Below are 26,535 nucleotides of genomic sequence, written 5' to 3' on the forward strand. Positions count from 1 at the left end.
ATAATTGATAAGGGGTATAAGAGAAGCAGAGTAAAACATGCCAAACCGATGGTGAAAAAAGAGAGTGCAGACCAAATCAAAGATATTTTTTTCTCTGATTAGTTCTGGCTAAGGGTATCATCAATTCCTTTTTGAGAAGTTATTAGGAGTTAAGACATAATCTGTACTGTACATGTTTTATAAATTGTAGCATGGTCTTATAGGGAATCAATGAAGTTTATGCAGATAGACAAATAGACATGTAAGTCTAATCATTCCCATCAAGATTCTAGTGGCTGAAACATACTTGTTGCTCTTTAAATGTACACCTTAGGTTACCTACATATCACAGTAAAAAGGACATTACTAATCCACCTTCACAGCCACACAGATAATTGGGTTTGCTGGCCAATGGCAGCAATCATCAGTGTTATATTAATTTCCTATAGATTATAGGAGGCCAAATGAGGAAATGGAATAGAAGGGATAGAATTTGAATGATCACTGTCAATGCTGGTTTACAGCCCTCTATGTGTGTAGTTGAACCATTATAAGAAAAGTATAAACATTGTTTTCACTTGCCACAATCAACTCATAAACCCAAGTGAGTTTTTCCACCCCAGGCACTGCAGACAGAAGGGGGCATTGCAGCTCTATAAAATACACTGTGGATTTTTTTTTTTTATTTTTTTAATTTAGGTGTACTGAACTACCACCAACTACAAATTTGTGAGGGTCTGTGGTTTAACTCCAATCATAATACAAATATGGAACTCTATATTCTACAGAATGAATTGAGTGACAGCAGAGAGACACAAGAGCTATAGTTAAGACACTTTTCTAAAAAAAAGTAAGATGATAGTCAAGAGACCTTTGGCAACTTAAATTTGATTTGGTAATAGATAAACTCCACCCTTTCTACACATTTGGTACCAGTGCTATCTCCTCTTCTGAAACGTAAAGGCAACATTTCTGCCTTGGGCAATTTGAAACCATAATGAATTCATTTTATTCTTCTTGGATATTATTCACTGGGGTGAGAGTTGCAAGAGAGGAGAACAAGAGTGAAATATCCTTAGACAGGCAGTTTCAATGATGTGGTTCCAACAATGATCATGCCAGATGTCTGATGGCAAGTCCTATTATTGTGATACTTCCCGCCCAATAAGAAGTTTGGAAACTCAATAGATGCCCTGAAACTATTGCTTCCAAAGCTCAACTTAGAGTTCCTCCATCTCTTTCTGACCCTTGGTGTAGCAGTTTAATCAAATGTATCAGAACAGACAGCTGTGGTTCCCTTTTCATTCTGAAAATAATGAGACCAAGAGTCTGTGAGTCTCTCCAACAGACAAGACACCTCCTCCATTGACAGACATCTCCTTCCAGCTGCTTTTAACAATTTGAAATTGATTGAATCTGCAGCCTTTGAGGGATAATAGCCCCTCTTAACACTTTGAGAGGTACACAACTTGAAATGTTTCATCGTATTTCATTTCAGTGTTTCACACCGCTCTTCATTTAACCATCCAGGAAATGTAAACAGGACACTGCTTCACACTCCTGAGAGCCTGTAACGTTAAAACTTGTTTGCATGACCCTCACTGAGTAGCCTAATTAATCATCTCTGGGTGGTAGACTACACAAAATCACATTAGTCAGTTAAGTACGCATTGCCTATATCAGCAAATACTCTGCAAATATATTTTTTGGAGGTGGTGAAGGTGGCTGTCTTGCTCTTTAATGTTTAAATGTTTAGCATTTATGTTTTATTTGGCTGCTAAAATTTCAAATTTCCTATAAGCAGAAGTATACATATGACATGGTACCTGAAGCACAGTTTAAATCAGAATCATGTCCTAATTGTAACAAATTTCTGAAAGGCAAATAGTATTAGCTTAGGTTTTTTTTCTAAGGCAATACTAGAATCCATGTTCATCATTCAGACGTCCATAATCATTAGCGGCTCTTACTTGGCTACCTACCAAGAAGTATTCTTTGCGCATCATAAACTCTTTAGACAAGGTTTCCTAAGGGCTGCCTATAATCCGAGAATATTTAATTTTGGGTGTCAGTTCCTGCAGTGTCATTATAATGCCCAGTCTCCTATCTCTCTTACTGCCTTGTATTTATTCCTAACTACATCACAAAGATTAACTGGATAATTGTTTTTACATTCTCCCTGGATTCTTCAGGATTAGATTCCATAGAAAGGGAACCCATTAAACCTTTCGGGTGCAAAAGCACAAAGAAGCAAACAAATAACCATTAACCCTCCCACCACCCCCAGATCCCTGCCAGTAATTTTATAATATGTGTTCAGCATATGCACATCAGACAACAGGAGCTTCATGGAAGAAAAGTAGAATATCACTCTTATTCTGATAATTAGACAAAAGGACACAGAAAACGGCTACACCAGCATACATGACCCAGATGAGAACTATTTTAAAAACCTTTTTTTCTAAAAAAAAAAAAAAAAGAGAGAGAGAGAAAGAAAAGCCTGCCAGTTGTACATGTATTTCTGACTTTTTAGAAAGGTTCTAGCTGTATGAGATCTGGAATCAAAACCTAATGTGACCTACATAAAAGAAACGCTCTGATTCCCTAATTAAACCAAGCTGTGGCTGCAGGCTCTGCAAATAGCTGCCAAAAAATCATCCAATCAATCTTTCGACTGTCCTCCAGGAATGTAGCGAGGAGGGTGGAGAGGCCGAAGATGGCCGCGAGGATGCGGAGGCCAGGGAATGTCCTTGTTCATATGCTTGCCCCACAGTGAGGGTCCTGCATTTCCAGCACACAACACCGAGTACAGTACACGGAGCTGAGAAGCAAGGGGACCAGCAGGGGCTGAGCAGAAAAACAGACTAAATGTTTTAACAGCTGCTCTTTTTTTCTTTACCTCTTTCGCCCAAGGATCTGATTTCCTTCTGAAGGGGTGGGCTTTCTACGGGCCACGGGCTCTGCTCAGCAGGCCTGTTTACTTTGAGAAGCAGAGTTCTCCTCTCCTCTTCGACAAGAGCTTGCTTTTGAGGAGAGAAAAAGAGTGGTTAAAAAAAGGGGGGGAATTTTTTACAGAGTTCATATTAAAGCATAACCAGTCACAGAAACTGCAGTTCATCTGAATTTTAAGCAGACTGGTAACAAATGAAGAAAAAAAACTCACATTCTTCCTTCTGAATGTCTAACAGGAAAATTGTTCTTCAGGAAAGATGGAATGCCATTCCTATGTAACTTCCTCTTCTATTTCAGAGTTCTTCGATGATGCAGAGGGTATGTTAATTGAGAAGGATTAGAAAAATAATGCAGCTGCTAAAAATTGGAGGCAAATAACTTACAGAGAAGCAATAAAACAAATGGCAAAGGTGCTTTCTATAAGCCAAACCTCTGGGGCTGCCAATATCAGATAAAGGGCAAAAACTCTATTTGAAAAGAGCAGTTATTTATTTTCTTTGCTGAAACTTCTTTGGTTTTGCTATAGAGTATTTCACCACACAAAACATTTCATGAGAGATGTTGTCTTTCTCTTTGGCTCACTGCATAATGGCCATTCATTTAAACATGTACTTGCACTGGTAACACATAAGGTGGTTTATTTCATGAGAAGCATATATTATCATTGTGTGAAATTTGAATAATCAAATGTAAATCATAATTGCAACCACTACCCAATTATTCCAGCTAATGTCGGAAAGCCAGACAAAAGTTACCTCCTACTGCATCCTTGTCAGACTTTATTTCAGTTTGTATTTACTGAATCCATTTATTTCTGCAGCACCTCAGCTCACTCTCACCAGCCACAGGTCAGGCTGCTAAATTCCTCACTGTTTCATATTCATACCATGTCTCTTCTCTGTTTACCCCTCATCCCTTTCCTCTTGAGTTTCTAAGCTTCTAGCCTTCTGAGCATTACCACTCTAGGCTGATTTTTACAAAGTAGCCTCCTCCTTGTTATCCTCCTGCCACTCCCAGTTCTAACACATTGCATCCCTATATTCTGCACCATTCACATTTACGTTATATTTCATTCTCTTTTGAATTGTCCTGTATTTGGCTTCATGCATCATATTCCCTCAACTACATTGCAAACACCTTGTAAAAAGAAACAATACTCAGAGTTCTTTCTGAAAAGTTGAAAAATCCTTTAGCATGATACAGTTTTTTAGTTCCTTAGAAGTTGTGTCAGTCTTGTCACTGAAAGTCCCATGTCCCAGAAAACCCTTTCATCTCAGCTGGGCTGGTTGGTAACCCTATCCACTAAGCATAAATGAAAGATTCAGGAAAAAAAAAAAACAAAAAACCTGTGACTGACTGTGGAAACATTAAATAATTATAATGTTTTCAATATTTTTATATTTAAATGGAAAAACTAAAGGTCATCATCAAGTGAATTAAAATATGACAGGGAAACCTAATCAGTATGTACTATTTACAGAGATCTATTACACATGAAATATACAAACAAGAGGAAGACAAAGGCATGGTTAATATAAACCATCGAAGAAGATGGAGTACTGGTTTATACTAATCTCAGAATTCTGTCCTCTCCTCTATTTATTCTACTTCTCTACTAGCCAATGCGAACAGTGAGAACGGAGAGATGATTATCCTCCAGGCTCCCCTGGCCAGAATAAGAATAACTAAATTACCTATACGCTTGGGTCATGCACACATTATCCTGCATCTCAACAATTTGCCTTTTGATTTTTCTTTTACTGCCTTAATCTTAGTGTTGTATTGCTGTGAGTTTACTGGGTGTACTTTAGTCCCCATGGCCTGTTAAGGGATTTTATAACAGCTTTCAAGTCACGAGAATTTTTTTTCATAATATTACTCTAGGAAGTTACTTGAGCTCGGTGGACTTGATTAATTTTTCTAGTTATATAATTAATAATAATCATATTACCATCCTACCCATGTCAATGTGTTATCATTTCAACAGTACAATGAATTTGCTAAATAATTAATATATTCACAAAATTATTCTTGAGTGTTTCCTTTTCAAGAAGTTTTCCTAGCCCTCTGGAAGGTGTGAGGGAGATGGGCAGGTATAGACAAAGATGAGAAAGGCCCTGCCCCTGCCCTTAAGGGGCTCGTAATCAGGTGGAGGAGGTGGGTGCAAACAACGTCATGAAATGGATCTGAAGACAGATAGAAAGATCAGTGAAGGTATGACAAGGATTATGAGTAGGGAGTTAGAGATCAATTTTGACTAGAAAGCTCAAGAAAATGTAAGAGAAGAACTGATCAGAAACTTTAAAAAAATGCATTTGTGACAAAGAGAACCCCATGAATATATAGATGAATAAAGCCATAGAAGCAGTGGAATGGAATATACATGTATACAGTGACAGTAGGCAGGGAAGGGAAGTAAGGATGTGTGAGAGACAGAGGGAGACCACAGTGAGAGACAGAACTGGAAAGGTGGGTCAGGTCTAGAATCAGGGGGTCAGAAAAGTGACTGATGTTAATTGAGCTTTCACTAGGGGCCAGACACTATACTAAGTGATTTGCAGAAGTTATTTCATGTAATGCTTATTTCAACCTTGAGACAGTTATTTTTATCTTTATTTTACAAACAACAAAACAGGCTTAGAGAAAAATAATAATATACTCACATTCACACAGCTAAAAGCCACAAAGCCAGGATCCAAACCCAGATCTGTTTATCTCCAAACTCAAGTAAGTCAAACTCTTTCCATTTTTTCACATGATTTGGATTTTATTACAAATACAAGGAGTTATTAAAGATTCATGAATAAGGAAAGAAAAGGACCAGGAGAGATATCTGGATTAATTGTATGAATGTGTTGGCAGGTGCAGAGATTAAGATGAAGAGACAAAAGACCATGAAGATTAGCGCCAGGCTAGAGTCACTGAGAAAAGCAAAACATTGGAGAGAGATTTCAAAAGTAAATCCTAAGTTTAAGATGTAGTAGATCCATTTGGTTTATTGGTCACAAGTCACAAATGATTTTAAGGAACAGTGCCTGTGAGAACACTGGTGTCATCTATCAAAGTCATAGTCTATCTGCCTTCCTAGAATATGGAAAATGGAGATTAAACTTTCTCCTTGACACATTTGTAGATTTTTTTTAAGTATGCAAATCAGTATTAGGAAAATTACTTTGTTTCTGTTAAACAGTAGAGTAGTGCCTCTCAATTCAATAGTCATGGGTATTTATTTTGTGCAAGACTACTAATTCAAGTGAGTCTCATTCATAGTGAACAGTATTTTGGGTTTTACCAGTTTTATAGATGGGTTTAATCCAGTCTGCACCTCCATAGCTAATGAAATGCCTGGTTTACATAGAGGAAGGTAGAATCCATGACGATGGATTCAAGATCAAGTTGTGATTCAAGGAGCAAAAATGTGGTATGGCTTCCTATCTATTTTGAACATGTTACTGAGATAAATTGATTTTTGGCTGGATGCGGTGGCTCATGCCTGTAATGTCCAAGACTGAGACGGGCAGATCACTTGAGGTCAAGAGTTCGAGACCAAACTGGCCAACATGGTGAAACCCCGTCTCTACTAAAAATACAAAAATTAGCTGGGCATGGTGGCGGATGTCTGTAATCCCAGCTACTTGGGAGGCTGAGGCATGAGAATCGCTTGAAACCAGGAGGTGGAGGTTGCATTGAGCTGAGATCTCCCCACTGTACTGGGTGACAGAGCAAGACTTCACCTCAAAAATAAATAATAAATAAATAAATAAATTGATTTTTAATAGCCAAAGGCTGATGAAATCTACAATATAATAAGATAAATGCTTGGCCGGGCACGGTGGCTCACGCCTGTAATCCCAGCACTTTGGGAGGCCGAGGCAGGCAGATCACAAGGTCAGGAGATCGAGACCATCCTGGCTAACGCGGTGAAACCCCGTCTCTACTAAAAATACAAAAAATTAGCCAGGTGCAGTGGCAGGCACCTGTAGTCCCAGCTATTCAGGAGGCTGAGGCAGGAGAAAGGCGTGAACCTGCAAGGTGGAGCTTGCAGTGAGCAGAGATCGTGCCACTGCACTCCAGCCTGAGCAACAGAGCGAGACTCCGTCTAAATAAAAAAAAAAAAAAAAAGTGCTTTAAAATTGTTAGCATATTGGAAGGTTCCAAAAGAATAGTAGAATCAGAATTAATTGCATAAACTAAATGTTGAAAGAAGTGTCTTAATATTTAGAACTCTTTATCCATTGGTGGTAGAAACTTGTCAGAATAGCTTCGATCATTGCAGTACTGTGGCTCAAAGATAGATTGGATAAAGTAGTAGAAATACTCATAGTATATATTCCATCGGACAAAGAGCAGATGGCTGGAGTGGTCTCCAGTGCATGTCTGCTCTTCTCTATTACCATGTAATGTTTACCTGTAGAAACAATGGTCTCTTCCAAGCCTAATGATGATGATAGGGGTGATAATCCTAATTTATTAAACACCGATTACATGCTAGGTACTATACTAGCTATATCACATACGTTTTCTCATCTTATCTTTAAAATGATCCTCTGATGAAGACACACTGGCTCCTTATATAGAGTAAGAACATAAGTTGCGGAAGTTTCAAAAACTTGCCCAATGTCACTTGGCACAAAAAGTGGCATATCTGGAATTGAAATACAGGCTTATCAGACTCTAAAGCATGAAATCCTTATTCTACTCCAGGTAGGCTCTCAGTCCTAGCTGCATATTATAATCACCTGGGAAGCTTTCACAAAATTTCAATGCCCAAGCCTCTCTGCTAGAGATTGATTTAATTTGTTTGGGGTAGACCCAAGTACAAGCATTTTTTAAAAATCTCCCCAGGTAATGGCAGCCAGTGCTGACAGTCACAGTTGTGTACCATGCTAGCAATCAAAGTGTTACGAGTCTTTGGGAATGTTATTTGAAGGGGAAATAATAACCTTCTTATGTCCATTCTTTTCGCTTTCCACCCACCTCTCAAATGCACACCCTACTTTCAGGTTACTGAACAATAAAAAACTTTTAATTATTCAGTTTAGTTAAATAACCTAAAAGGTCACAGATAATATTCAAGCTAGATCTTGGTCCCCAAAGAGAAGGTCAAGGTACTAGGCATCAAGTTTTTGTTAGTGCATCTTCAGATTTTTCAACACAGAATTCCAGGCAAATGTAATTCTGTCTTTAGGAAAAGCATGATGTTAGTGTCTACATGCCATTTTTAAAAAATCTTAATGCATAAAATGTGTCTTAATATGTCTGAATCATCACTCAGACTTCCCATTCAGGAGGTGCAAAACCATGAACAAAAGAACAAGGGAGAGGTAGAGGAGAATGATCAAGTGAATAAGACTAATAGGCAGATCAGAATGACAGCAAGTGGCTGGTGAAACACTCACGACCCCAGGGTTCTAGGAAGATTTGACTGCACATTTTGGTACCAATGTTATGGAGAATTTTTCTCCTGTTCTAGAAGGAGAATAGCTTCTAATGAATATACCGTTCTTAGTATTTGTTTTTATAACTTTATTTTTCCTCGGTGTCGGAAGCACTCATTTCCTTTATTTGCCTTGCTTTTTCTTCAATCCTTTTCTCTTTTTTCCTTCCTCTTTAAATCCAAACCACAAACATGCCCTGTTCAAACCTGTGCATTTTCGAGAACACAGACACACCCAAGCTGATGAAGAAATCGAGAGACAGGGCTAGGAATGATTTCTTAATGCTTCACTAGGTGCCTGGTTCTTTCTTCTCCATAGCTGTTTCACTGTCAGACAAGTAAAAGAGGAACCCCAAAATGATGACCTCTTCCTCAACCTTCTGACAGTCAGACTAGGTGGCAAAGACAGTGATGCACCCCAGAAACTCCCTGGGGTTCTAGGGACCATGACAACCCTTCTCCTCCCCTCTGGGACTTTCTTTATCCAGAAGAGAGCCAGACATTTTAGCCATACAACTCAGATTTTACACAGAATTGCTTAAGAGGAGAATGTATACCAGAAATCAGAAACATGGAGTTTGGAGAAAGAGTTCAATAATTGAATTCAGGCTGATTATTTATCTGCTATATGGACTTGAGAAATTGTTATTTAAATTCTCAAAGCCTCATTTTCCTTATCAGTGAATAGGAATGAAAACATAACATGCTTATATGGGTTGATATGAAGATTCAAAGAGATATGTCTATAAAACCCTGAGTATACTCCCTGTTCATTTGTACAAAACGTATTTATTAAAAACCTAACTGAGCCAATCATGATTGGAGGTGCTTAGGATTTACCACTGGATAAAATGGACAAAACAACTTCCCCTTGTAGTGCTTACATTCTAGTAAAGGGAGACAGCAACAAAAGGAGCAAAGGAATAAAATGCACTAAACCTTACATGGAGACTAAATATATATTATATGTCTAATATACAGACAGCTTTCAGTAAATGTTAACAAAAATAAAGTATAATGCCTCAAATTATTAAAACACTTGCTAGGTAAAAATATCAAGTATGTTTTCTCATAACCTCATTCTATAGAAGCTTATGTAACAAATACATTAAGCTAGATATAAGGAAATATTGCATCTTCTAAACTTTTAAAGAAGTGTTTGAGACAAAAATCTAAGGTTCAGTAATGTTGAATCAGCTCTTAGATTGACGTCATAAAAAAGAACCACATGTGCAATTACACTAAAACTATTCCCCAAAGCTTGTATAACTCTTTGGGTTGAGGCCGTTGGGAACCAATCCCTAGCTCTAAAAGACTCCATCACTATTTCTGCTTGAGCCACACACAGATGTGGGCAGCTAGCTAACACTGTGTGTGTTGTGCTATATGGAATTCCTTGCTTAGTCTCACAGAGACCTCCCACATTTTCAAGGCATTTAAAGTTTCATCTCACCAGCAAGCATTACCTTGTTTCCATCACCTCAGTAAACGGATGAACATTGCATCAAACACTGCCCTAATCTTTTGCATGATTTGGAAAAGTCTGGTTTGTAAGCTAATAATAAACAATATATTTTCCACTTAAAAATCAAATTTCATTATATCCACGAGCATGGCTGTGTGAACGCAGTGGACTCCCTACAGAGTCAGAACAAGGTTTATGAAATGAAATGACCCCTAAAAAGCCATGGTTCAAGGCATCATGGAAACATAAGCTGATCACATACAAACAAGCTGGGAACTTTTGTTTTTAGGAGGCCTCTACAGGAAACACTAAATCTGCTGCTAGATTTCAGCAGCTGCATCTGGCAGGCTGTAGCATGCATTGCTTTGCTGTTTGGCTTACTTTCTGGCTGGCAGAGCTCTAAGGAGGATGTTAGCAGCCAAACAGGTTTGAGCTGTGAAACTATGAGTTCATGTTAAACATAGAATTTACATAAAATAAACTAAGTCTCAGTAAATAGGATTTATCACTTCTAGGAAGGGAATATGTGTCTTAGTCTTTTTTCCCCCAGTATTAGCCTCCTAAATGTTTATAACTTGATTTTTTTCCCATGTATCATATACCCACTCCTTCTGCCTCATTCCAAGAATACTAAACTTTACAACTTCTTTTGTTGGGCAGGCAATATCTCTGTATTTTTATCTTTAAAACAGATTAGACCTGGGAGGGGCAACATAGCACAGTGATTAAAGTTGGGTATTTAAAGCCAGAATGACTTAAACTGCTTCGTAGGTGTGAGACTTTGAGCAAGTCATTTAAACTCTAAATCTCAATTTCACCATCTATAAAATGGGAGAGATCTGTCTCATATCTCTGTTGAGAGAATTATGAGATAATGTATAAAGCATTTAGCATACTTCCTGGCACATGGGAGAGATTTAAGAGAGCTTGCTTTCTTTTTGGAGGATTAATTTGTGAATAATTGCAGAGGGGATCATTGCATGTGGTTCTAAGTACATGAATACATTTGCATGTAAGCTGCAGTAGGTATATGTATAATACATATGTACCAGATTGAAAGTAGTTCGGTGGTTTTAACATAAAATGGATATAATTCTGATTGAGGGAGCCATTCTGTTCTTTCCTTCCCAGAGCCCCTTTGAACTTTCTGACCCTATATTATTTTGCAGAGGCAATGACTGGAAATTCCCTTTACATCCTACTCAACCCTCAACAATTCTATCTTGTGTTTTGCTTGTGATTTCAGGAAGACACTTATCTCTGTGCCCAGGAAAACACTTTAATTTGCACCAGTCCTCTAGAGTGTTGACTTTCCAAACAAGGTTTAGAAGAAGTCAGCTGGTTAAGAAAAATATCTAAGCCAATGAAACATTGGCTTTAAATTATTTTAGATCATGATCAAAGTAGTCAATCACCAAGAAACTATAAAAGTCATTTGAAATATATGTTCAAGATCCCAGATACACCTATTTTTATCCTGAATTACATAGGCTCAACAATTCATTTTTAAAAAATTCATTGAATATCTGTTTGCTCAAAAATATATTTCTTTATGACTGCAAAGATATAATGAAACTTAAGTTTACAAAACACTGTAGTTAAAAGGGAGATGATCTCCTTAAGTCTGTGTGAATAAGAACTTTTTCTCTTACAAATGAAAGAACGCCAACTCAAACTTGTCTGTAGGGGAGACAAGTGTTTTGTTGGATCACAAAACTGAAAAGTATAGCGGTAGACTGACTTCAGATATAGCTGAATCCACGTACCAAACTCATTGTCATAATGGTCATTCTGTCTCTCTTTCTCTCTGTCTCTCTCCACCCAAACCGCATTTCACATCTCTGCTTTCTTTATTTTGGATTCTGTCTCAAGCAAATTCTCTCCATCTGGTGGCAGAGATGGTCCCTGACAGCTTCATGCCTTCATGATTATTTCAGCTTATGTATTTTGAAAAATACAAAAGGGCTTGCTTTCCCCCAGTTCTATACAGTTTACAAATACACACTATTCCTTTTTTTTTGAGACTGAGTCTCGCTCTGTCACCAGGATGGAGTGCAGCGGCCAATCTCGGCTTCAGCTCACTGCAACCTCCACCTCCTGGGTTCAAGTGATTCTCCTTTCTCAGTTTCCTGAGTAGCTGGGATTACAGGCATGCGCCACCACGCCCAGCTAATTTTTGTATTTTTAGTAGAGATGAGGTTTCACCATGTTGGCCAGGATGGTCTCTATCTCCTGAGCTCGTGATCTGCCCGCCTCGGCCTCCCAAAGTGCTGGGATTACAGGTGTGAGCCACCGCACCTGGCCACAAATACACACTATTCTAATCCTGTATTGCTCATATGCTCAACCCAGGGGAGTCACAGACCATCTCTGTGTCTGGGAATAGGAAGCCCTGCAGTAGCGGAGCTGATGGCCACTGACAGTGACTGAGAGTCCTTCTGGAATACATTGGGAGAGGGGCAATTCCCCCAAAAAAGAATGCCAGGAAGACAAAAATAAGGTGTTTGCTATTCAAATCCTTTTTTTCCTAGATAAGAATACCGAACTACGGCTTAAAGAGAATAAATGACTTGCCTAAGAGTAAACAGCTGCTGATAATCTGGAAGTAAAATTCAAGTTTCATGACACTTTCCATTACATTACATGCTTCCTTATGATAAGGAGGAGAGAACAATACATAACTCCAGAGCCACTGTATACCAGAGTGGCTAAATGCACAGCCCAGACATCCTGGTTTTAATCCTGACTCTTACAGCCTGCCAGGTCTGTGTGCTTGGAAAGATAATTTATCCTTCTGTGATTTAGTTTCCTCAGGTGGGAAACAGGGAGAATAGCATCTGTTTCATTGTGTGGCGAGGAACAAATGAGTTACAAACATAAAGAATTTAAAACAGTGCCTGGCATATTAGTATGTACAAATGTTTGCTATGATGATGATGAAATGCTTATAGGAAGCAAAGCACTTTGCATACATATTATGCCATGTAATCTTCATGGAAGTTTATGAGGTAGGCATGAACATCCTCACCTGACAGAACATACTGCATCCTTGAGAAATTTAATCACATGTTCAAGATTTGACAGCTGAGGTTTGAACTTCTGTCTGACAAGAAATCCTGTGTGTTTAACATGATACTAGTATAAGTGTCACAAGATGTGTTCAAAGAAAATGCTGTATATGTCTAAAGGAGATAGCTAGCACGTCCAACTGAAGTGTTAGGAATCTGATATCAAGAAAGAAGAAACTGACCCAGCTTTTGGCAGGTTGTATTTAAATAATTTAACTCAACAAATATTCATGTGAGCACCTACCTTGTCAAAATACAGCAGTGGGCTAAACCTATAACAGCTTGTTAACTTCAAATTTGAGTTGGAAATGAGTAAGTAAGCAATTTAGGCAAAAGGCTCTAGATGGAAAGATACCAAAAGAACAGGGATGTGGTGTTGGAGAAGAGATCTGGAATAGTAGTCAACTTGGACTTGTCGGATGCACTATGCAAACAATTAGGGAGAAAAGGAATTGGAAAATACTGGGTACTCCTACATTATGGAGGCATCTGGAACACTAAAGAGAGGCTCCAGCCGGGTGTGGTGGCTCACGCCTTAGTCCCAGCACTTTGGAAGACCCAAGTGGGTGGATCGCCTGAGGTCAGGAGTTCAAGACCAGCCTGGCCAACATGGTGAAACCCCGTCTCTACTACAAGTACAAAAATTAGCCAGGCATGGTGGCGCTTGCCTGTAGTCCCAGCTACTTGGAAGGCTGAGGCAGGAGAATTGCTTGAACCTGGGAGGAGGACGTTGCAGTGAGCCAAGATTGTGCCACTACACCCTCCAGCCTGGGCAACAGAGTGAGACACTGTCTCAAAAAAAAAAAAAAAAAAAAAAAAAAAAAGAGGTTCCAATGCATTCAACCCAGTGGATGGTGACAGATTACTGAGAGGGATGGAAGGAGGAAAAGGACAATAATGCAAACTCACACACACGCACCCCAAAATACGACCTGGAAAACCACCCCCAACCCAGATTCGAATGACATCAGTTGACCAGCTTATTGAATGATATTTCTGTTTAATAAAAAGAACAAATTTACTTATGTTAATTTTTGGTAACGTTGCAAGCTTTTCCCAAAACAAATCACTTGAAATGCTATTTCTGTTTCTAGCAAAATACCTTTTCTTAATGTTTTTCAACTTTGCATTTGGTTCTGTTTGCCTCATGGAAAAGATCCTGTTTGAAGTATCACTGAAATATCTGCATCACCTACTTATATTGCTATTGTCATGAGTAAAAAATGAGAAAATGAGTAAGGTTTTACCATACATAGTGGTGCAGAAAAAACATTGTCAACTTTTAATATATTCTTCTGCAGATTAAAGGTTGTTAGGTCTTGTGGATTTGTAAAAAAGGGAAAATAGATGTTGTCATGGTTCTTCACAACAGTGGCAGGGATGAGATTTTTGGCTACAGTATATTTCCGGAACATTATTGTAGCAATGAAGACACACTATGACCACAAGAAGATTTTTTGGCCTACCAAAGTATGCGTTTAAAGATGGGAAATATTCAAGGGATAAGAGTTGTGGAGTATCTAAATTAAATTTTAAACTTAACACATTTAGCCCCTGTCCTCTCATTCAATCAATGGTCAATTTTAATACGTTAACAACGTGAGTCTGGATGTGAGAATGTAATGCTTCAATGCACTCGTTCCTTTAAATTTCTTACATGTCATTAAAATGTTTAATCCACAACAATTCCAGCTCACTTTGCAAATGAAGAAATCCAGAGATGGTTGCTTCAGGTCACACAGTTGGTAGGCACCAGGGTCTAAATTAAGGCCCAGGATCTCTGACTCTCCAGGCTGCTGTACAGTTTTATCAGCAAACATTCATTTTTTCACAACAAGTACTTATATGTTTTCGCATATTTAACATTAATACAGAGGCCGAAAGATAAATAACTGCTACTCAAGGTAACCTGTCTTTGTTTGTTTCCAGCACTCCAGGAAATAATCAAGAAAGTCTAGCTACATAAAAAACATTAAATGAATAAACAATGTGCTTAGCAATTCTGACCCCAACTTTTTATCTCATCATCAGGTACTAACAAACAGTTCTGGGACCCACATAGATCCTTGGTCCCCACTTTAAGCAACACTGATCTAAATTCTTGTAGAGTTGGCCATGGAAATCCAAGCACACTAAAGATTTTGCAGTATCCAGAGAGAAAGGATAACAATACTCAAATAAGCACTATAAATGATGACTTCAAAAGGCTCCGTGACAAGGATTGACACTCTTCTTATCTATGAAACCATTTTTCTTTGTGAGTTGAGGAAAAACACATATTCTAAGAATGAGGTTAATCTTCCTTTACCCGGCACGTGTTACTCCTCTTTAACATGAACTTTTTATTCCCTACAGCTCCCCCTCCTCTCCTGAAACCACTACACACCTTATACACGTTATGTACAGACAGCCATGGGCATGGATCAAGAGAGAGAGACAGAATGCTTTTGCCTAAGCCAGGCATCCCCTACAATGTTAAGGTTGGCTTCAAAAATGGAATGGAAAACAAAGTTTTATGTTGAATGAAATATTCTTTTCGGAGATTTTATTCCCTCTACTCTTGGGAAAGTTCCTGAATAAAAAATACAGAGGTAGCCAGGTCACTCACCTCTATAAATTGGCATTGAACAGGGTAGGTAAAACACAGGAAGCAAAGCTATGTAAGAAGGAATACTTAGAGCTAATTACAAGCAAAATTTATTCTTTGTCTGCCTAATGCCAGAGTATTCTATCAATTCAGTTTAAAAACAAAACTAAACTAATACAACTTAAAACACCTTCTTACATTCTTCCTTTAGAGGGGGTCCAGAAAAACAACATAGCTTCAAGTATATTCTTTTTTTTTTTTTTTTTGAGACAGAGTCTCGCTCTGTCGCCCAGGGTGGAGTGCAGTGGCGCGATCTCGGCTCACTGCAAGCTCCGCCTCCCGGGTTCACGCCATTCTCCTGCCTCAGCCTCCCAAGTAGCTGGGACTACAGGCGCCCGCCACCATGCCCGGCTAATTTTTTGTATTTTTAGTAGAGACGGGGTTTCACCGTGTTAGCCAGGATGGGCTTCAAGTATATTCTTAATGTATACATGTCCACACTGAAAACTCTTTTGAAATTCTAAGAAAACTTTGGAGACACTTAAACCATGACACATTTTCCAGGGAGTATTTCAGGAATTCTTTAAAAAAAATATTTTGATAAGATGTAAAATCAAACATGTCTTCTCCCAAATGACCCAGAAACTTTTACCCAACTATTGCCCAGTTGTGATTCTATTCATTACTGAGACACAATTCTGAAGACTTAATTTTACCTCATTGGGAACATGCACTTTTAGAAGATAATTAAAAAGGACACAAAACTTTGGAGCTTAAATCACAGAAGAAACAAGAGCTACACTACTTAAGGAAAGGGGGAAGAAGAAAGGCTACTTCTGTTTGTGATGCATTAACATAAATGGCTGAACTTGAATTACCAGCAAACTGCTAATATATTAGTAACCAAACATTACTTCTAAGTAAAAGTCAAATTATGTAAATTTTTTTAATATGTCAATATAAAATACCCAATAAAAACACCCAAATATGGATTATTAATTTTAAAATGAGTGAGACCTGTGCAAAATTTCACTCATCCTTGTTCTGATATCAGGATTAATTTCTAACAGGTCTGCTTATATCTTCTTTTAATCAGGAATAAAGATTTAGCATAAATAATAAAATGATGTTCTTCACTTTGCTAGCATTTCATATTTTCAATACAAATAAGTTCTGGCATTATTCAAAACAGAGAAAGAAAACTTGAAGAGTAGTCAAGTAAATTATGGTAATAAACTTGATGGCATATTATGCAGGTATAAGATTATATTTATGCATGATAAGGATTAATATGCAGAAAAAATTATAATACTAATTGGAAGATACTAACTTTGTATCTACTGCATTAAAGCATCATGAATATTTTAATGTTTATGTAAGGTTGATGAGATTTCTATTGTTTTCTGTCTTCCTTTTTAGATATGTAGTTATGAATTATAATGTGTAATGTAAACCAAAAGAAAACATATATTATTTGAACTAATGGGTTACCTAATAACATTTGTTTAAATATATTTTAACCTAATCCACATTTTCTCAATAAGTTGGAGTAGCATTTTAAAAAATAAATATGATTAGTTTAAAATCTTTTTCTAATGAAGCTGTGTTACATTTAAATTTAGTGGGCATTTTTATGGCCTACAATAGCATATGAAGTTTTTATTTACATGAAGAAAAGATGAACACTTTTTAATGAGTAGTTCCAGTTTTAGAATAACTGTGAAATTATTCCACAGGAAATAGTGCATTCTCTATTCAGCCTTCACTCTGCCAAAATAAACAAGCTGAAGAGTAAAAGCCCTCCCCAAAATGCCCCGTAGTTAATAGACATACTTTAAATTTACCTACCGAGGACCACAAAAATCAGCTTTTACATCACTCCAAGTAAACACAAATCTATTTTCCTAAGCACTCCAGTTAAACAGTAAAACACCAGGCAGAGCTACCAAATATTCATTCCAGAAAACAAAGCCCATGAAGAGTGTAATTATTTTGTTCTTTCTTTAAATCTCCTTGCCAAGAATCTGAACTGGATTAAGTATTCAACGCCAAGAGATTAAAGATGTATATCCCTGTAGCTAACACTGCACACATCTCCACATAATCACTGGGATTAACTTTCCAAGGAAGTAGATCAAAGCTTTATTTCCTTGTGGGTATCTGATAATAAAAGCCAAAGCTAAGTCAAACTCTCATCACTTTTGCATCTATACTTAAGCTACTGGTTCAAGAATAATCAGAATATGTAAAAGATAAGGTCAGTGAGAAGAAAAGAAAACAAAAACCCACCCTATTTCACATTTACCAGTGACAATACTAGACAGGTAAACAATGAAAAATAAACAGGAAATTATTTGAAATTTTCAGAGCATAATAATAATAGTAGAGAAATAATGAGCCTTTGTAAAATGTGAGTGAACATTTACTGAAATCACAGTATATAACTATGTAAACTAAAAATAAATCATCCCAGCTATTTTATGTCAAATCTTGACAATGAATTATGATGAATCATTGCAATTAGCATCTTTAACTGCAGAAAGTTTGTTGCAAACTAGATGATATAGTTTTTTTAGTTCCAGCCCATGTTAGGAAAATTGGCTGCTAAATTGAAGAACTCGAATTTTCTCTACAAATTAATTGATTTTTTGTACTTATTAGTAAAAAATTTAGGTATTTTAAAAATAAATAAAATAAAATCATATAACCAAGTTGTGGAGTAGAAGTTTACTTTGACTATGTATTCCTGGATACTGCTTTTTCCCTGGTGGTTGAGAGAGATCCACAGAGAATTCCAAGGGGAAGAATCTGGCCTTTTGTTATAAATATTTCTATATTTCTACCAGGAAAAACTCTGGAGCTCTCTGCTGCTAAGTACATCACAAACATTAAGCCATATTTGATGAATCAGCCTTCTGTTACATTTTAAGAAATAGATTTATTTTTTCATTGTTTCAATTTCCTTACTCGAAACACCTTTATCAGCAACCTTTGTGAGCAATAACAAAAATAAACCAATATTGAAGAGACAGAAATATTCCAAGAAGGAACTCCTAGAGAGACAATTGTTTCCTCTGGGCATGTTAAAAGATTTTGAATCTTCAGAAGATTTATCTTTTGCATAGACTAAACAGTCTAACTTAGGAAAAATGACCTGGGCTTTAAAACATCTCTAAAGCTTAGAGACATTAGGACTAGTATCAATGAAATTACAAGACCTTAAGACAAAACAGAAAATCTTCCAAACTTTGGGTGTATTTTTATCTCACTCAATTTTATTAAAAGATGTTAAAAAAGCTATCAATACAAAATCATTCTGTATGAAAAATATCTTTGTAATAATGCTACTTTAATGGTCATTCATAAGCATGTAATTACACTTTTCGGTAACACCTAGGATATCCAGAAAAGTTAGTCACTCAATTACATCTTTTCTGCCATACATTAATTATATAATATATATTTATTTTATATTTTCAAATATCTAACGTGATAGTATTTACATTTCCCTCATATTAATCACCCCATTATTTTACTCAATTTAAATATTTCTAAAATTAATATTACTATTGAAAAATAATATATCTTCTTTTCTGGAGGTATATTAACTTTCATGCAATGACGGGCATATGAAAATTTTCTTTTCTCATAAAACTTCTAATAGAAAAATGTGATCTAATTATATATTTTGGAAAACAATCATATTGCTATAAATTATAACTGCTGCTCTGGGAACAATGTAAAGAGAAATCTAATTGTTTATGACAGTGTTAAACTCTTATAATAAGAAAAAGTACATAATCAGTTAATGGTTCATGATTTCTCAATTATAACTTAATAATTGAATTTACTCGATCAGATTTTTACATGGTGAGCCAAACTCTACAAGGTGATGGGGGAAAGCTAGCCTCCAGGGAGCATGTCGGTTACTAAGTTTAACCACGTGATCATGAAATCATGAAGCTGATCTCAGGGAAAGTAAATCATTCAATTTCTCAGTACATAGAAAAGAAAGGAAGCATTTGGCTTGTATCTAGGGTTTGATTCATGTCTTATGTCTCTGTCTATTGGCTTGTAGGGGTAACTTGCTGGAAAATAAGAGCTTTAAAAAAGGCAGTCATATAGAACTAGACCAATGTGCTAAGGAAAGTGAAACAAAATTGATGGTAGAATTTCTCGCTTCTTGTTGGGTGATGGGAGAAACACAACTGGGCAGTTAAAAGGCACAAAAGTCTCCAGACACACCATCTTTTATGTTGGCAGTTCAGTCTGGCATTCATGCCTTCTCTAGCCACTATCTACCCTCCTTACAATCTAGATTATACAAAGAAAATAGTAAAGCCAGAGAACGTCTCTCCAGAAAGAAAAATAAATCTTCCCATCGCTATGATCAGGCCTCTTTAATACTAGAGTTCAACCATGATAATCACAGGAAGGACAGATTTCAATTAATGACAAACCCTACTAGCAACAACACCAATAGAACCAACATTGACAGCTACCTGTTATTGAAGGTTCACTCTATCCAGGGCACTGAGCTAAGCTTTCTCCTCCATTATCTCATTTTACCAACAATCAACCCTTTGAAGTGCAAATCATATCATTTCTCTTTAGAGCAGAATGTTGAGAGACTTTGTACAGACAACTTCCCAATATTACAGCTGATATTTAAATGGAGACCATTGAACCCAGAGGTCACTGAGCTACGCTGTCTCTGAAGGCAGTCACTATCAGTACCATTAAACTAGTGGGACACTAAAATGAACACTCGTAGATTTTGCAATGAGCTTCTGCTAATTGTTTCTTCAGGTTTAAAAACTGCATAAATACACACACACACACTCACTTAATTTTTTGTATTAATTTTTGTTTGATTATTCATTTTACCTTTTGGATAAGTCCTCTCAGAATCATAAATTCCCTTATGTATTTAAAATAAAATTTTATTTGTGATAACCACTTTTATGTTATTCAAAGCAATGCTTCCAAGTCCCTCTTTTCACATTGCCTTTTCCCATTTTCCAAATCAGCTCCCCTTTGTGTATGCCCTTATAACCGTGTCATTAGCTATAATAATGATTGATCTATCCTCCTTCCAGCCTTTAGCCATCTGTGCAAGCAAAACTTTCAGCCGAGACATTTTAAGCATTAAACATATACTGGAGCTCTGTTCAATAGATCTTTCATAAATCCCCAGCCCCCAGCCCCAGAGAGTAAGAAAAGTCAGGTCATGAGCAGGAAGTAATGGAGACAAGGCAGTTTCTGAGCTGAAACACAGACTCAAAGCTGGTTTATTGTTGTCATGACTACGAGTTCCACATGCCTAAAGTCACTGGTTTCTGAAAAGAATGATGCAGTGTCTAGCCTTACAGCTGGACATATAAACCAAATTAGTCTGCCATGCCTCTACCTGCTTTGTGGTTATTAGTGAAAAGAGCAATATATCACACAATCAGTCATGCAGCAGTTAAGCTCCGCACACACTGCTTTTTCAGATCTGTAACTCATTTTTCTTCCAGCTCTCCAGAACAATAACTTGAAATCTGCAGGGAAAAATCAAAGAAATTTTGACAGATATTTTAAATTTTTGAATGGAAGATAAACCAAAAAGCAATTTATAGTGTTTTTTTTTTTTACTAACACCACCTTAATTTTAAATCACGCAAAGAGTAAGAGGATTTCATAAATTCTTTATAAAGGAGCTCAAAACTTCACTGATTTGCAAAAGACTTAAAAAAAAAAAGAGGGTGTTTCAGAAAGGAGAACCCTAGTTTGCCTGCTCCAGATGTGAAATGAGAGCCTTGAGAGCTGGATTCTATTCCTTGCTCTCCAAGTGATTAATTGAATGACCTAGGGGAAGTAATTTAACCCAGCCGTGTAAAAAGAAAATATGCATTTACCCACAAGAACAGGGTGTCTAAGTTGGATCCACACCTGCACCACTGATATCACTGCCTCTTCTGAAGCACTCTTAAGATGCCCTCCCTTGCTTGTACCCCTCCCTCCAGTCTACCCTCATTTGTCTCCACCTCCTGCTTTAAACTCTTCCAATCTTATCAAGCTCATAAATATTTTAGATTCCCTGCCTCCTTCCTCCACCTGGTTCTGTTATATCTCTAGTATGTACTCAAAGAAAGCTCAAAACTGTAAAAGATTCAGTCTATCTTTGTCATCTCACTCTCCTGGCCCCAGTCCATTTGGGGCTCCTTTTTCAAACTCTTGGCATATTCATGCTGTCCACATGGCTGTTGGGAGTCTCACTCTAAAGTATCCAACTTGGACTTGCCCTCACTAAGCAGGTATCTGTGTCGTAAAACTTCCCTATATCCTCTCTCCTTTCTCCTGTCAATGGTCAGTTTTCATCATCTCTCCCTATTTAGTACACTTTGTATGGCCAGTTCATCCTAGGTGGAAACAGGTATGAGGAGTGACAGTGGAAACCATTGCTCCAATGAGCAGTCAAAGGTAGCAAGACTGGAAGCAGAATTGCTTCTTCGGCAGGGACACATAAAATTAGGGGTAAATGAGTGGGTGCTGCCCATACTACAGTATAATCTCATGTTGATAATAAATTTAATATGCTAATTTGTTCCCCTTTGTAGGTAATATACTCACACTTTAGAGGAGCCATCAGCTTATATTAATAGAATGAGTATAGTGATATAGTGATAGAAATTTCAAGTATTATGACAGCCAGCGAGTGACACCTTTTTGAGCCTGGAAAGTTGTTTCTTGGGCACTTGGATCTTAGGTAGTTGGATTGCGTCAAGTCTACAAGTATTTGAATCCAGGTGAGCCAGAATTATCTGCGACTGAGAAAAATGCAGGATAGAAGACAATTTTAAAGCACTGTGCGATTGCATGGAGTCAGCCAAAACAGGAGTTCAAACCATATCTCATCGTATAATCTGTAAAGTCTCTTAGAGAACGTTAGGTACCTGTTCTTTGGCCAGTGGGCACAGTACAGAACAACAGATCCTTTGAGGATCCCTATACATGGTTGATCATATACTATTGAGGATATTTTGCTAGATTTATTTACATATTAGAAAAACTTTTCATTAAAATGCACAATGACTCATCTGATTTAGATTTGTTTTAGTTTTTTTCCCCCAAGTACTAAGAAACAACTTTAATTTAAATAACCACTTTACGATGCCTCCAGGCAACTGCAGCACATGTTTGGTTATTGATGGTCCTGTAGAGCTTTAACCAGTTATAGAACTCTATAGAATGTATTTGTTTTGGCAGCTTGGCTTTCCACACAAAGGTAAAGATCTTGAAAAGTGTATACAAAGTTTTTAATATCTAGTTAGATGACCGGTTGTATGTTTCTAAATATAAATGTGAACATACATATTTGAAAAATCTACCTATATGACATTAAAATACAATTAGATTTTATTTGAAATAATTAAAAACTAATTGGTCACTTAATAACATTAAGTGACACATAAGGAAAATGAGTTAAATAATGTTTCTTAATGAAAGAATATTTATTCTTAACATTAATTACCCTAATCATGGCTTTAAACATGCTTTTGGATGATGGCTGGGTCAAAGAGGTCGCCAGAGTTAGGGAGGACAGTAGTAAGGAAACACACCTGCAAACATCAGAAACATTTTGGTGTCTACTTTCACTTATAGAAAAAGAACAAACAAAAATTTGATAATTTGGAAATACCCTGAACAAGTAAAATTAGCAAACCTATAGCATATTCTTTATTCAGGGATGGGCCATTGTACTATACCCCTAAACAGTCCATTATTATATCCCTAGATTACTTTCTATGTTAATGGAATGGAAGTCTCCAACTTCCATTCCTCACCCTAGTCTTCTGCCTACAAGTATATACCATCCCTCTTAACAGGCCTCACAGAGGAGCATGAGACTTAAGAGCCAGAAAGTAACTGATAGATCGACAAGAAGTAAGACTGCCTATGAAAGGCAGGGGTTGGTGGAGACTGCCAAGAACATTAATCCATCTTCATTTCCCTAATGTTCATCTTTATAGTCAATCTCACAGTATGCTATGAAAGATAAGACAATGGTTAGGTTTTTTAAAACATTTTTAGGTTAGGTAAAATTTCTGCTAATGAATGAGAATAGTCATCATTCAATCACCATTATCAGAATCAATACACCACCCACATCAGCATCCCTAGATGTGCAAAGGTCTTCCAGTACTGCATGGCTGTGCAAACACAGAATCTGTGATTCTGTGGTTCCCTTCCACCAACTGAATCATTAGGACTATAGTCCTGCAAGACAGGTGCCTTGAGGCACCCAATTGTCCTTCAGCATCATGTCCTCTTTCTTTGTGTCAACATGGGAGTAAGAAGGCCAGGTGGTCTGAATAATGTCCATAAAATTCCATCCCCTATTTTCCCATGTGACCATCTTGCTTCCTGGTTGCTATGGATTTTATCTGTGATGTGTAGTATCTGATTCTTGCTGATCCATTTGTATACAACACCATGAGGAATATGTGCAAGTCACTGTTACATCTGAGTAATCCACAAACCTCAAAATGTTTCTCTCTTTTCCACCATGGTCAATTAACCCTCCATTCCAGCACTCTCTGCACCTAAGAGAGCAGAAAGAAGCATATTTTACACACCAGGTTGAGGCTCCACACAACCATCCTCTCATCTTCATCAAGAAACTGTGATCTAGCTTTATTGTTGCTGCTATAGTTGGTTTCTCGTAGCTCCTTTTTTTTTTTTCTAAAGGTCTCCAACACAGGTTTAAAGAGAACAGAGCCAGAAACTTTAAGCCCTGCCTTGAGGTGCCCAATTGTCCTTCAGCTTCATGTTCAATACTCAAGCAACTGCTTCTCAAATCTCTCTCTGATTACAGTGAAAGTTGTTTCCCAACAGCTGAAGGATCATACTCTTCTTGTGCCAACCTAGACAAAGCCAGTCATTTATTTTTCCTGTCAAACTCTACCAGCCCCAAGATATGTGATATGAACCTAAACTGCAGGGTACACAGCTTAGACCTCAATTGAAGAGCCTAATATGACAGGCAGAATTAATTGCACCTAACTGGAATGGAAAGAACACCAGAATTAAGAGTCAAAAAGCCTGGGCTTCCTCTGCCAAGCCTGCCCATAATCCTGCATACAAGCCAATTCACCTCCCCATCTCTGCTTCTTAATCCAAAATTGACACTTTTGTCTAAAACCTTCAAAATATTTTGAACCAAATTAATTATTTAGAAAATGAAAATAGAAAAATGTCCTGCCTATCTCAGATGATTTACTAAAGTATCAGATGAATTAGCTGTATAAGAGCTAAAACAGTTATTGAGCATCTTGTGACCTCTGATCACACACTTGGAAAAAGGAGGAAAATGGCACTAAACTAGATGTTGGCTAAAGTTTCTTCCTAACCTATAATTCTGTGGTTCAATTAAAGTAATAAATATGCAAGCTCTTTCAAATGTATACTATTATTAAAAATATGCATAGCATGTTTTTATTTTGAATTGACTATCTGAAAAATCATCAATGTGAGCATAAACTAAATTTTCAGCACTTAAGGTATATTTTTTAAATTTCTGGAATAATAAATTAAATGACATTCCCTATTTAGAGTATGAGTATTTCCATTTTAGAGAAATGAAAGTATAAAATTATCCATTTTAGTAATCCTCTAATTCTCACAGAGAAAATGTAAAGCTACTGCCATTTAATATATAGAGAGCACTTCACATTTTCAAGACTTTTAATTAGATACTCCTCACATACACCTGAAGAGTCAGAGTTAGTCACCCTCAGCTAATAGATGAGGAAAGTAGAATATAGAAAGTCAGGGGAATTGCCTAAGATCTTGAGGCCTTTTAGTAGAAGACAAGATTGAAGAAGGATGTAGACTCTGAGGATTGTGCTTAAAGCTGGGTCAGTGCTTCCCGCCACAAATCTTTGTATTTCAGCCTCCTCCTATCACACAACATACCCAGTAACAGAAACAAAGAAACAAACCACTGTCCTAATGTTTAAAATTTCATATTTAATTTTGTTCTTATGTATAAATGTAAGATTTAAGTGTCATCCATTCATTTGCATTTAAAAACAAACTTTAGTTCTGAAGTTAACTTAAAATTTTAGTTTAAAATCTGCTGTCTTTATTCATGTAGCTGGTTTGTTAAGTACAATGCAAAAGATAAACTTAAGATTCTAATTTTTAAAATTGTTTCCCACTTTCTTATAATTCTACTTCATGGAGGGAAGTTTGGGGTTGTTCTATTTTGATTTAATTTGCTTAGTTTTGTTTTGTTTTTTAATAGTTGGAGAGATAGGGAAAAGTGTTTGCCTCGTCACTGGGTCTGGCAGGCTCCTGTCTTTTCTGGTCACTTTCAGGCAATAAACATCCCTATGATCACATTACATTGCCAACACAATCTCAAGGCAGTAGTTTTAGGTTATCCAGTTCCAGATAATAATCAGAATTATGAGTACCAGTAGATGTCCATCATCTCCCTCCTTCCAGCCAAGGTTTTCTAGAATGGAGACAGAGCTAGCGTAATAAAGGAGCAAGAGAGAAGAATTCTTACGTGGCTAGTACCTGGCCCCACTGTCTGGGACTGGCAGATGTGTAAAGTTAGGCCTGAGGAGTGCTTCTAGCCTTTGGAGGTTCTCACGCAATGTCCCTTGTGTTGATTGGGATAGGGTAAGTATGCTGTGGTAACAATAACCCCTAAGAATCAATGGCTCAAAACAACAAAGTTTATTTTCTGTTGACTCAACATGTGCCTCCAGGGTGGCAAAGCAGGCTGTGCTTACTGCAGTCATTCAGAGACTTAGGCTAATCAGGATTCCACCTCACAAGACATGATTCTAAGATCACAGTGGCAGAGAAAAGAGAATAACGTGCATGTGCTGGCTCTCACATGAAAGTCGAACACCACCTCTGCTCACCTTTCATTAGCCACACTGAGTTTACCAGGGCAGATATTTATAATTCTCCTGAAAGGCAGGGCACTGAATATACGAAAATAGCATTGCAGACTACCACCAGTCTGGCTTCAGCTCCCATGGTACAG

At 37.2% G+C, this 26,535-nt stretch overlaps 1 long non-coding RNA gene across 3 annotated transcripts in view; it reads right to left on the minus strand.

Moving 5' to 3' along the window:
* Nucleotides 1-20,750: 20,750 nt before the first annotated feature.
* Nucleotides 20,751-26,535, minus strand: part of LOC129526051 (uncharacterized) — a 153,652-nt gene continuing 147,867 nt past the window's right edge. For 2 of the 3 annotated variants that reach the window (XR_010129316.1, XR_010129317.1), the window contains exons 4-5: nucleotides 24,014-24,076; nucleotides 20,751-21,031 (exon numbers count right to left, since the gene is read on the minus strand). This is a non-coding gene — a long non-coding RNA (uncharacterized lncRNA). The remainder of the gene's footprint in view (nucleotides 21,032-24,013; nucleotides 24,077-26,535) is intronic. The other variant, XR_010129315.1, reaches the window with a different exon arrangement.

Source organism: Gorilla gorilla, chromosome 10 (assembly GCF_029281585.2).
Source record: "Gorilla gorilla gorilla isolate KB3781 chromosome 10, NHGRI_mGorGor1-v2.1_pri, whole genome shotgun sequence".
Lineage (NCBI taxonomy): Eukaryota > Metazoa > Chordata > Mammalia > Primates > Hominidae > Gorilla > Gorilla gorilla.